The 13,285-nt window shown below is 39.1% G+C and overlaps 1 long non-coding RNA gene across 11 annotated transcripts; it reads left to right on the top strand.

Moving 5' to 3' along the window:
• Window positions 1–2,815: 2,815 nt before the first annotated feature.
• Window positions 2,816–13,027, top strand: LOC146554185 (uncharacterized). Of its 11 annotated transcripts, XR_014889573.1 has the most exons (11): window positions 2,857–2,871; window positions 3,077–3,157; window positions 4,375–4,535; window positions 5,198–5,359; window positions 5,612–5,650; window positions 5,826–5,945; window positions 6,088–6,249; window positions 10,126–10,239; window positions 10,966–11,123; window positions 11,551–11,608; window positions 12,558–13,027. It is a non-coding gene; the product is annotated as an uncharacterized LOC146554185 (long non-coding RNA). The 11 variants fall into 11 exon arrangements; XR_014889572.1 differs by having other exon boundaries at window positions 2,817–3,157; XR_014889570.1 differs by having other exon boundaries at window positions 2,820–2,871; window positions 3,077–4,535.
• The last annotated feature ends 258 nt before the right edge of the window (window positions 13,028–13,285 follow it).

The following is a 13,285-nucleotide window of genomic DNA, read 5'->3' as shown; positions in this document are numbered from 1 at the left end:
TTTCTCACTGTTACATGCATTTGAATGGGGAACTCGACCGAAACAAAGTATAGGTTTTCTTTATGTGTATAACTTGGAAATCTTAGCTCACACAGCTGCAAAACCTGTTTGCCCAGCACGGGGATATTGAATTCTATAAGATAAAACCATAAATACATAAATCTGAGCCTTCTATCAAAAGTTACAGCTGTCTTCGTGAAGCTGTACAAAAACACTTTATTTCGCCGAGACAGTGCGTTTCTGACTATTACATGCATTTGAATGCAGTTCTCGCACGAAACAAAATATAGGTTTTCATTATGTGAATAACTCGAAAATCTTAGCTCAAACCTGTTTGCTCAACATGGGGATACTGAATATTATAAGATAAAGCCATAACTACGTAAATCTGAAACTTCTATCAAAAGTTACAGCTAACTTCATGAAGTTGTACAAAAAGGCTTTATTTTACAAAGATAGTGCGTTTCTGACTATTACATGCGAGACATGTGTCTCTTTACTGTGTTTAAGACACTTTACAGGTCCCTCCCCTAATGAAGAGTAGTGAGCAGCTGATTGGACCATGGAACAGGTGACCACGTTCAAAAAGCCGCTCTGACAGCTCCAGAGGGGAGAGAGGGAGAGAGTGTGTGCGATGAGCGAGTAGCCTGACAGCCGTCGCGGTCCTGACCATGGTTTTCCCAGCCTGTGCTTATCTTGTGTATTTGTGTGAGGGTGAATTGTAAAAGCCGCTCCTAGTGCATTAGCTGAGAGCTTAGGCACTCGTGGGCTGAAGCGGAAGGGGTGAGCTGCCTTTTCTTTTGGAATCGTTTTCTCCTGTTTTCTTGGTCAGGGAGCGAGGGATAGCTCTGTCATTTGTTTGTTCTTTTTCTTTCCTAGGGTTTAGTTAGTCTTTTCTGGTTGGTCTTAGTTGGTTTTGTTTATTATTTTGGCCTGGGCTCACCCTGGAGCTATGCTTCTTGTCCTTAAATAAAATCACCTTTTTTTACTCACAACTGGTTTGGATGTTTGGCTTGGGAACCAGGGCGGGGATTTGTATCTCTCTCCTCCAACCTTATGTGCGTCCCTACACGCCTAGATTAGGGGCGTAACATAAATGGAGTTCTCACACGAAACAAAGTATAGCTTTTTATTTTGTGAATAACTTAAAAATCTTAGCTCACATAGCTTTAAAACTGTTTGCTCAATGGGGATATTGAATTCTATAAGATAAAGCCATAAATACGTATATCTGAGTTTCCTATCAAAAGTTACAGCTGTCTTCATGAAGTTGTAAACCCTTTATTTCGCCGAGACAGTGCGTTTCTGACTTTTACATGCATTTGAATGGAGTTCTCGCACGAAACAAAGTATAGGCTTTCATTTTTTCAATAACTGGAAGCTCTTGGCTCAAACAGCTGCAAAACCTGTTTCCCCAGCACGGAGATGCTGAATTGTATAAGGCAAAGCCATATTGATGTGTGTCTGAGCCTTCTATCAAAAGTTACAGGTAACTTCAAGCTGTACAAAAACACAAAAACACAAAAGTTACAGCTGTCTTGAATGAAAGCATTATAGCAGCTTACCTCGATCATGTGGTAGAACAGACACATGGGCCACCTACGTGTCCTTCTACGGCAGGAGTAGTTGCCACAAACCTGCAAAACAAAAAGAAATGATCAGGTGACATGAACAGATTTATACAGCCATAAGCAAGAGATTCTTCCTGCCTGTGGGCGTCAAACTGGACCCCCCCCCCTCCTTACTGTAACTATCAAAACTATCATAGTCTAAAACTATCATCTCATATCAAAACTATTATAATCACATTATCTGACTTTATCAGTTATAACAATGAGAAACGGTAAACAATTTGGCAAATAAATTACTTATAATTGTGCTTACCTGGTCCAAATGATCCACAGTCCCTTTGCATTTGTTATAATCCAGGATGATGTGGGGCTTTCTCTTCCCAGAGTCCTGGACTTGTAGCTCACGGTGCCTGGTGCTCAATAAGACAACCTTTTTTCTTTGCTCAAATCTTTTTTTTTTTTTTGACATGGTAGCATGAAACAGAAGAGCCCTGTCTCCCCATTTCACAGGCTTGTTGTCGTTTCATGTTGAGACCTGTACAGGCCAGCCAGCATCACAAGCCCCATGTAAGCCTGCAACTCCTCATCTATGTCCTTCCAGTCTTTTACTGACCTGTTGCCCCTGCAGGTTGGTGAAATGCAGGATTAACTGCATAATGTCCTCTGCAAAAAAAAGATGGAAAGTGCTCACAGGGCTGCTGATCCTATACGAATTGCATAATGGGTTGGTCCTGGGGTTAAAATGGGGGGAGGAAAAAATGGCAGGACCTCTTCGTGTGTGGGTTGCCACATGATTTCTCCATTTTTAGATCTCTACTGGCCATCCTCCAGTCTTGTCTCTTCCTCCTGCTCTTCTTCCTCCTTCTCCTTCTCCTCCTCCGCACATGAGCTGCAAAGCTCCTCGGTGCCTGGCAAAAATTCTTCTTCGCTGTCAGAAGTATCTCCACTGCTTGTGGAGAGTGCAAAACTGCAGCAACAGCCTCATCTAAACTGAGTGCACGCTTCATTGTGTCTGTGCAGAAATGACCACTCAGACCAGGCTGCAAAGTATTCTCATAGACTTCAAAGGTGCACCTGAATAAACATGCTATACCATACATCCAATAAGAGAGAGGAGGCACACTTTTGATCAAGAAAAAACATAAGCGCACGCCTTTGATCTCTCTCTCTTTCTCTCTCTCTCTCTCTCTCTCTCTCTCTCTCTCTCTCACACACACACACACACACACACACACACACACACACACACATAATACCATTTTATGGTGGTTAGCTGTTTTATTGTCATGCATTTTACAAGGTAAGATAACCATGTCCTGCATTCAAAACCACTGAAAATGTCTATGGTGGTGCTGTGCCTAATATTGTGCTGGTGTATGCTGGGTAATCGCACAGCTAGCGACTGGGTGACTTTATTCACCCGCTTCGGCTGTTATCAGTCCATATCCCCTAGATATGGACCATCTCCTGCTAGATTGTTCAGAAGGTTGTTATCATCCATCCAGATGGAGGATCACTAACAGGAGCGTGGGATGACTCCAGAATCCACTCTGGCTGCAATCCGGTGGATACAGCAGTGTGTACAGGTAAGACCGTTTAAACGGACAGCATTTATAGAATGACTATTAAAAGTCAGACCAGCGAGTGTCAATAATGTTAATGTGGTTATGTTAGTAATACACCGAGTGCTAATATAACAGCTTTAAGATGCATTTGTAGATGTTATTACGTGTTTTACCGTCTTTATGGTGCTAGCTTAAAGTTACGGTGTAAACGTTAGCTTATATTGGAGTAAAGCTGTTACTGTTTAAACGATGTTAGCACAGAAATATTAGCTTCTGTCATGACTGACGAAGTTACTAGTTAATAAAGTTTCCAGTAAAGTGTTTAATCGCAGCCACAGACTGACAGCAAATATCTCGATTAGCTTCAGTGCATCTGTAATAAATATGTGCAAGTTTCAGTGCTTCGTTTAAACTGTATGATACTTATACTGACCCAGGGTCAGTGTAAAATACAATCCTAGCTGTGTGAACAAAGCCTGGCTCCTTTAATCCTGCATGAAAAACCTCAGGATGCAGGCTATTATTACTCTTTCCTGCTGGCACACCTGTCACACCTGAGAGTCAGCTAGAAACTTACAGTGACGTGGACATCATGCAAAGACTGCCAGACTCTGTAATACTGCAAATGATCAGTGACTCAAGTTAACACTAAACTTTAAACCGTACCTCTGTGTCTCTGTGTGCTGAACATTTAGGATTGAGTCAGGCTGCATCTGTGTTAGTCCTCTGACAGACTGGTGACCTGTCCAGGTGTGCTCTACCTATGACTACTGGGACAGGCTCTAGCTCCTGTAATAGAAATTTTATGTTATTCTCATTTAAAGCATTTAAGTGCTTATGCATATGCTTAGTTGTGACACTGTTATAGACTGTTCAATGAAAGTTTCTAAAACTAGATGAACTTACTTCAGCAGTTTGAGAAAACAACTCCCTTTACAGGTGCTGATAACGTCAAGGGCACAAAACAGCATAACCATTGATCCGTTAGGTTTCATAGCGAGACACGTGAAGTGGCAGAACTGACATGACTGAACTGTGATGTTTGATGTGTGTTTGCTCTCCTGTGCACAGTAATAAATAGCATGATCACAGCTCTTTCTGTGTTGCAGACTTTATTAAAAAAATTCCATGACATCTACTATAACTGAACCAACCTGGTGCTCTTCATTTATGGAGGCTGTTGAGTCTGAATGTTGGATGTTGTGTATCTCGTGTTCTCTGGGCTTTGTTGTCCTCAGTCTTTTTGCAGGATCAGAAAACAAAACCGGGAGGCGCGTAAATGTTTCTTCTCCATGATGTTTCTTCAAATGTTTCTTCTGGATGATGATATGACCGTGACACGGGATGCCACCTTTGGTCTTGTGACGAAGCAAAGCTCAGGAAGAAGTGTGATTAAATGGTACCCACATGTTGAGAAGGATGTACAGGGCACCTGCAGCCAAATCCAAGCTTCAGCTTAGTTGTAGTTGCAGAATGCTATAGGACTGAGACATCTAAGGCATCAAATGTTTGATTAAACGGATGAAAAAGAGATGTTTTTCCCAATAATTATCACTTCTTAAAATCTGTAGCAACTTCAAGTCTGTCAGCATGCTGAGCATGCTCAAAATGTGACAATATATTTTTGTTCAATATTTAATTTCTTTCAGTTGCAATTGTTAAATGAAAAAATATATATTCTTATAATTTTTTATTAATCCTTTATTTATCCAGGTAAAAAATCTCATTGAGATTAAAAATCTCATTTCCAAGAGAGACCTGGCATCATAGCAACAAAAGTCACACACCACATAGGTATACAACATTTAAATTTAGCAAACGAATTTATCAAAAAAAAAAAACACATATATCTGTATTAGTTTTAGTAAATTAATTTGACACCTGTATTGAAAATACCATATTGTATTCATACAGAATCAGTATGGTATCATTGTTTGTCTTTTCACTGATTGTTGAAGCTAAGAGCTACTTTGATCTGTTTAGATCTAAAGTATCCAAAGTTGAGTTCTAATGTTTCTTCACCCCTGTGTGTGTGATATGTGATTTCCTACATGCTGGCAGAGCAGAGCAGCAGTTTGTGCTCACAGATGGTGACGGTGTGGAGAGACGGTGGTATTTCCTCAGAAGAACCAGCAGAGTCACAAAGGACACCAGTCCATCTCACCACCTTGACTTGCTGACTGATGTTCGTCTGCACTGCACAGAGGAAATCAACTGACCGAGGTTTGTCCAGTGACGTGTTATGAAATGTATATTTGTTTTATGCTTACAGATATGTTTTTCTTGACAGAGGCTCTGCAGAGGTTAGACAAAGCAGAGAAAACATGTGCTTTACATTTTACTGTGATTTATTGAGATATTTGTTGCCTGATGTTCAGCAGGAATGGAGAAATAGAATCAAAGGGAGATGTTTTTCCTGTTTTTGTAATGATGTAAGTAAATCTTCAATATTATTTATTTGCTTGGTTATATTAGGAGCGTTTCTGAGTGAGGGGGAGAGGAGTCATCATCCAGGTAAAGTGACGTGGATCAGTGGATACACTTGTCTCCCCTTTAAAGGAGACGATCCAAGTCATCCTTAAATGTTAGCGCTTTCAAATACACAAACATTTTTAAAGGACAAAAATGAACATCCAACTTTGACTGTAATACAAAATAAATCTTTGCATGTGTGTTTTCAAACTCTCAGATGGGCAGTATATCAGTCTTGGACTGTCTAACCTGCCGGAGCAGCACTGAATGACCACCGCACGAGCATGTTCCTGCAACATTCAGCATCTGATCCTTCATCTGTGTGCTTCTGCTTTTGGTAAGTAGAGTTACCCAACTCCAGTAACTCTAAACACATGCCATCCATTTCTAACGGCCTGGTTACTTCCTGTCAGTTACTTTAGAAACCATGTGGTCACCTGACCTAACACTGTTTCTTCTTCTTCCCCTTAATGTTGAAGTGTCAAATGTCAAACAGCTGGAGAGGAAACTACACCAGTGTACTGGGATGTTTCAGCAACACGTGCCAGATGCTGTTCCTTCATGGTGACATCACCAGAGGCAGTCCCGCCCACCTCAGGACCCATTGATTATGATGATCTGATCCATCAAACCCCCAGCAGGTGAACTTTATTCATGACATAACACCGCAACAATGTAAAAAATTAAACAGCAACAGTCTAAATGTAAAGTGCATTCTAAAGTCCTCTTCAATAAATTGTATGCAAAGAGTCATTCAGGTCACTACAGAACCCAGAGTCTTCATCATTAAATCTCTGGTTGCTTCATTTTTTCTATCCTATATCAGATATTTTAAAGGTTAGCTTAGGTAAAGTTCCATTCTCATGGTGAGGCAAAGTGCTTTATGTGTGTGTGTGCGCCTGTCATGAACGGCTATAAAAGGCCTATAATTAAAGAACAAAGCGGGGTTTGAGTTCGAGTTGCGGCAGACTGTCACTACTTGTAAATGGAACGCAGCCTTCCTACGGCGGACAGCTAATAACAGGAATCGGACGCGGTCCAGCCAAGTCCACAGCAACCACCATAGCAACCGCCTAGCATGACCTTAAAAACATATTCTGTCTTCATAACTATCAAAATCGTGAAATGATTTGCAAAGTGTGAAAGTGTTACAGCTGCAGAGAGCTATGGCGGTATCTATGGAAGCTGTTTACATAGCTAATAATATACGATGTAACCATGGAGACAGTCAGTCACTTGAGCTAGCGGTGCATGTTTACTACAGTGAATAAGGTGATTGAGTGCACAGCGTCCACACTCTGCAGGGGGTAAAGACATTACTTCAATATTATTTTATATTGATATATATTAGCCTTCTGTTGACCATCACCTCAGGTTCACCATTACAGTTTCAGATTACAGATGCACACTGTCTAAACACATTCAAAAACTCATGTCTCAGAAATAAGCACAGCTGTTCATGTTTGTCATTAGAGTTTTATTTGTAAGAAAATTATGAACTTCATATTGTGCATTAAATAAAAGAACATTTCACAACTCTGAGTCAACAGAATCAGGTAACAGAAATGTCTCTAATGTGTACAGTGTAGTGTAAGCATTAAAAGATCATAAAGGAAAAACTAACATTTATGTGAAACTAATTGTAATAAAAAATGAGCAGGTGCTTTATAGATTTAAAAGAAAGAATCTGAAAACAACACTTTTTTGGTCTAAGTGATCAAAGTAGAAAACAGAACTGATGTTCAAGAACAAACCGTAGCTGCACTAATATTACACATCTCGATCGTTGTACTGAACAGACATGTTGCTTTTAAAACCACATGCAGTGTGTGACCATGACTGTTCACTGAGACCATGAACGCCACTTCGCTGAAGCATTCTTCTTCTTCTTCTTGCCATTAAATTGGAAGCAGAAGCAGCACGAGCTGATTTGATCTACTGAAAGGAAAAAGCAGAACATCTGAGTTGAAACCAGTCAGCTGAAATCATTAAGACAGGAACAAATTCAATGCAGTGTCTCAAGTGGCTTAGCCTGTTACAACTGTTGATACAAGCTAAATACGGTTAACACACAGTGTCAGGGAGCTCCAGTGTGGGAACTAGTGGCTTTAGGTTTGTAGTCATTTAACTTTCATCCATTCATTTAATTCAGGAGGAAGAAATGCCAGGTTGGTGCAGGCTGGTTACATGCATTTGGTCCCATGCTGTCTTTAATTAAATGACTTGGTTCATTTTATGGCTGGGCTGTATGTGGGGTTATATCATGTTATTTGGGCAGGAGTACCTGTCCCCTGTTAGACTTAGAAAGTTTCTCCATAAGTAGAGTTTCTAACTCTTCTAGCACATCTGTGGCTGACAGCTTTTTGGTGGCTCTTTTTACCCCACACTGGTTGTGAGTGTGTAAATAGCCCCACTAGTTATTTTGGGTTGCAGTTAACTAGGGAGGAAGGGGTGGGTATGCCATGATTAGGTGAATAACAATTATATGTGATACATAAATTTCACAATGCATGCATATATCTCTATCAATTAAACCTGGCCTGAGGGCTGCCATTTTTTACATTCAGTTATTTCTCTTAGAAATGTTGGAACTAAATAATGAATGTGTTACAGTTAAAGTGAAACACTGGTCAGTGTAAATGGCTCATTGGGACACAGAAACCTTTAAATTAAACCTGATATCTAGTGTCAAACAATATCAAAGCTGTAAAAGATGTTTACATTCAGAATTTATAAAACTATGATTGTAAATAAATTCAAACAAGTGAGCTTTTCTCTTTGTGCTGAATATCAACACTGTGGTTTCTTAGACTGTAAGCTTTACTTTAGTGCAACCAGTTGCAGAAGCTGCCACTCCAAATGTCTTTTGATAACAAGAAAAAAATACCTTTTCAGTACACGGCCTGAAGTTCTTCTCCGACATCTTCTGCAATCGGCTTTGTCTGCTGGTTTGAAGACAATAAACCACAAAAAAGATGATTTAGTCACTTTGTCTGCGTCATGCAGCTCGAATGTGTCGTGTAACGATGTTGAATAGCCGTCGTTATCCCTCTGCTTTGAGCCTTTTATCAAAAGTTACAGCTAACTTCATGAAGTTGGACAAAAAGGCTTCATTTCGCCGAGACAGTGCATTTCTGACTATTACATGCATTTGAATGGAGTTCTTGCACGAAACAAAGTATAAGTTTTCATTATGTGAATAACTTGTATTTTACACTGACCCTGGGTCAGTATCAACTTCATGAAGACAGCTGTAACTTTTGATAGAGGACTCACACACACACATATTTATGGCTTTGCCTTATAGAATTCAGCATCTCCGTGCTGAGGAAATAGGTTTTGCAGCTGTTTGAGCTAAGATTTTCAAGTTATTCACAAATTGAAAACCTATACTTTGTGTCGGGCGAGAACTCCATTCAAATGCATGTAATAGCGAGAAACGCACTAACGTGGTGAAATAAAGCGTTTTTCCATAAACTTCATAAAGACAGCTGTAAATTTTGAGAGAAGACTCACACACACATTGGGGGGATATTGAAGTCTATAAGATAAAGCCATGAATATGTTTGTCTGAGTCTTCTATCAAAAGTTACAGCAAGCTCTATGAAGTTGATGAGAAACGCTTTACTTTGCCAAGACAGTGCGTTTCTCACTGTTACATGCATTTGAATTTAGTTCTTGCCCGACACAAAGTATAGGTTTTAATTTGTGAATAACTTGAAAATCTTAGCTCAAACAGCTGCAAAACCTATTTCCTGAGCACTGAGATGCTGAATTCTATAAGGCAAAGCCATAAATATGTGTGTGTGATTCTTCTATCAACAGTTACAGCTGTCTTCTTGAAGTTGATACTGACCCACGGTCAGTGTAAAATACAATCCTAGCTGTGTGAACAAAGCTTGGCTCCTTTAATCCTGCATGACAAACCTCAGGATGCAGGTTATTATTACTCTTTCCTGCTGGCACACCTGAGAGTCAGCTAGAAACTTACAGTGACGTGGACATCATGCAAAGACTGCCAGACTCTGTAATACTGTGAATGATCAGTGACTCAAGTTAACACTAAACTTTAAACAGTACCTCTGTGTCTCTGTGTGCTGAACATTTAGGATTGAGTCTGCATTGACTTTATTTATTGAGACTTTAATGTGCTAAAAGCAGGTTGAAGACAGCTCAGAAACATTTGAAGATTAAAATTTAGCATTATGGCTGCTGGTGGTTTGTAAAGCCTATACTCAGCTGTAGTTTTTGTTACTAATTTATGTTTGTTGTTGTTTAACACAGATTTCAGAAGAGCAAATATGCTTAATAGTTTAACTAGATTTCATTTGTCAGTGTGGGACTGCTGAGTCACCTGAAGAACTCATTTCATTCATTCTCCACATGATGTTCATATACAGAAATGTTTCACAGGAACTGGTTCCTCCCAAACTGTGAACTAGTGTGTTTCCATAGATTATCTCTGTATGAATGTACTTTTAAATGAAGGCAAGTGTTTGTCCTTTTTTGTTCCTCAGTTACAGTACGTGATATCTTGATATCAGGCGGTCAACACTGGGGGAAGACAAGAAGCAGACGTACTTCCAAGAGGGAGCTGCAGTGAGGACACAGCCAGGTCACTGAGGTCAGAGGTCAGAATCTGAAACAGCTCAGGTTTATATTTTAGGGGTTATAAAAAATCAAAATGTATTTATGAAGAAACCTTTAAATAATAGTCATAATTATGATTATTATAAGAAATATCAAACATTTAAGTGGATTTTCTGTTACACATATTGTATTAGCCCTGCAATAAACTGGCAGCCTGTCTTTGTCCTGTATCAGCTGGGATAGGCTTCATCCTCCCGCAACCCTGAATTGGATACATTGTATTCCAATTATGTAATCTGATCATTTACAAACTCAAGGTATCTAATCAAAATGTAAGTAATAATTATAAAATGGGAAAGCAGAAATAAGTGTGACATAAATGTAAATGTGTTAGCTGACATAGAGGACAGCTACATGTAGTCTGAAAAACCTTTGTTGTCAAGTTTGCAGGTATATCAGCACGAGACATTCTTACATAGAAGAGTCTGTTAAAGTCTCTAACTCAGCGAAGCATTATTGGTCCCGTCTGTTTGGATAAATATAGTAAGTTGATGTTTGTCCATTTATTGACACATTTTCTTAAGTGCTTATCCAGTTCAGGATCACAGTGGAGCTGCAGCTGGATATGTTCATTAAATAAACCTTACAAAAGTTAACAATAAACCTGCATCCATGTACGTTGTTGTCCACAGGATAAGAAAATCAAACTGGAACACTGTGGAACATGTTAATAAATGTTTGTGTGTTTATGCCTGTGTCTTTCACAGGAGGCGCTGGAAGGTTTCCCTAATAGTTCCTGGTGAATCAAAGCAGAACCATAAAGGTTGCTGGATTGCATGATGGCCTTACCCCTGAGCAGTCATCCTGTTAAAGGAGGAACCAGTTAGAAGCTGTTTTCAAAGTAGCTGAGCAGATTTCATCTCAAGTAAGCGATTAACTGTTTGTTCATCTGTTCTGCCACTTAAAGAGCATTTAAGGACGTCTTTTGAGTGTCCAGCTGAATTAATTCTACTGGCTCTCATAGTCATTTGTTATTATAGACATATTTTTCATGTTCATCCAGCTATTTAGTAAATTCTATCTATTTAGTAAAATCCGTCAGCTATAAAATGTAATATAAATATAAAAAATATCTAAATATCTCCTGCACTTTATATTTTAATGATGTAAGTCTGTTATCGTGTTACATTAGCATTCCTCACATATCAATGAGATGCTGTACAGTACAATCCTACTGATGCAGCAGAGGGATAACGACGGCTATTCAACATCGTTACACGACACATTCGAGCTGCATGACGCAGACAAAGTGACTAAATCATCTTTTTTGTGGTTTATTGTCTTCAAACCAGCAGACAAAGCCGATTGCAGAAGATGTCGGAGAAGAACTTCAGGCCGTGTACTGAAAAGGTATTTTTTTCTTGTTATCAAAAGACATTTGGAGTGGCAGCTTCTGCAACTGGTTGCACTAAAGTAAAGCTTACAGTCTAAGAAACCACAGTGTTGATATTCAGCACAAAGAGAAAAGCTCACTTGTTTGAATTTATTTACAATCATAGTTTTATAAATTCTGAATGTAAACATCTTTTACAGCTTTGATATTGTTTGACACTAGATATCAGGTTTAATTTAAAGGTTTCTGTGTCCCAATGAGCCATTTACACTGACCAGTGTTTCCCTTTAACTGTAACACATTCATTATTTAGTTCCAACATTTCTAAGAGAAATAACTGAATGTAAAAAATGGCAGCCCTCAGGCCAGGTTTAATTGATAGAGATATATGCATGCATTGTGAAATTTATGTATCACATATAATTGTTATTCACCTAATCATGGCATACCCACCCCTTCCTCCCTAGTTAACTGCAACCCAAAATAACTAGTGGGGCTATTTACACACTCACAACCAGTGTGGGGTAAAAAGAGCCACCAAAAAGCTGTCAGCCACAGATGTGCTAGAAGAGTTAGAAACTCTACTTATGGAGAAACTTTCTAAGTCTAACAGGGGACAGGTACTCCTGCCCAAATAACATGATATAACCCCACATACAGCCCAGCCATAAAATGAACCAAGTCATTTAATTAAAGACAGCATGGGACCAAATGCATGTAACCAGCCTGCACCAACCTGGCATTTCTTCCTCCTGAATTAAATGAATGGATGAAAGTTAAATGACTACAAACCTAAAGCCACTAGTTCCCACACTGGAGCTCCCTGACACTGTGTGTTAACCGTATTTAGCTTGTATCAACAGTTGTAACAGGCTAAGCCACTTGAGACACTGCATTGAATTTGTTCCTGTCTTAATGATTTCAGCTGACTGGTTTCAACTCAGATGTTCTGCTTTTTCCTTTCAGTAGATCAAATCAGCTCGTGCTGCTTCTGCTTCCAATTTAATGGCAAGAAGAAGAAGAAGAATGCTTCAGCGAAGTGGCGTTCATGGTCTCAGTGAACAGTCATGGTCACACACTGCATGTGGTTTTAAAAGCAACATGTCTGTTCAGTACAACGATCGAGATGTGTAATATTAGTGCAGCTACGGTTTGTTCTTGAACATCAGTTCTGTTTTCTACTTTGATCACTTAGACCAAAAAAGTGTTGTTTTCAGATTCTTTCTTTTAAATCTATAAAGCACCTGCTCATTTTTTATTACAATTAGTTTCACATAAATGTTAGTTTTTCCTTTATGATCTTTTAATGCTTACACTACACTGTACACATTAGAGACATTTCTGTTACCTGTTTCTGTTGACTCAGAGTTGTGAAATGTTCTTTTATTTAATGCACAATATGAAGTTCATAATTTTCTTACAAATAAAACTCTAATGACAAACATGAACAGCTGTGCTTATTTCTGAGACATGAGTTTTTGAATGTGTTTAGACAGTGTGCATCTGTAATCTGAAACTGTAATGGTGAACCTGAGGTGATGGTCAACAGAAGGCTAATATATATCAATATAAAATAATATTGAAGTAATGTCTTTACCCCCTGCAGAGTGTGGACGCTGTGCACTCAATCACCTTATTCACTGTAGTAAACATGCACCGCTAGCTCAAGTGACTGACTGTCTCCATGGTTACAT

The sequence above is a fragment of the Mchenga conophoros genome, linkage group LG18 (assembly GCF_057382185.1).
Source record: "Mchenga conophoros isolate Kocher_MC1m ecotype Shallow Benthic linkage group LG18, M_conophoros_male_GT1.1, whole genome shotgun sequence".
Lineage (NCBI taxonomy): Eukaryota > Metazoa > Chordata > Actinopteri > Cichliformes > Cichlidae > Mchenga > Mchenga conophoros.
This window is presented reverse-complemented; position numbering and strand designations above follow the sequence as displayed.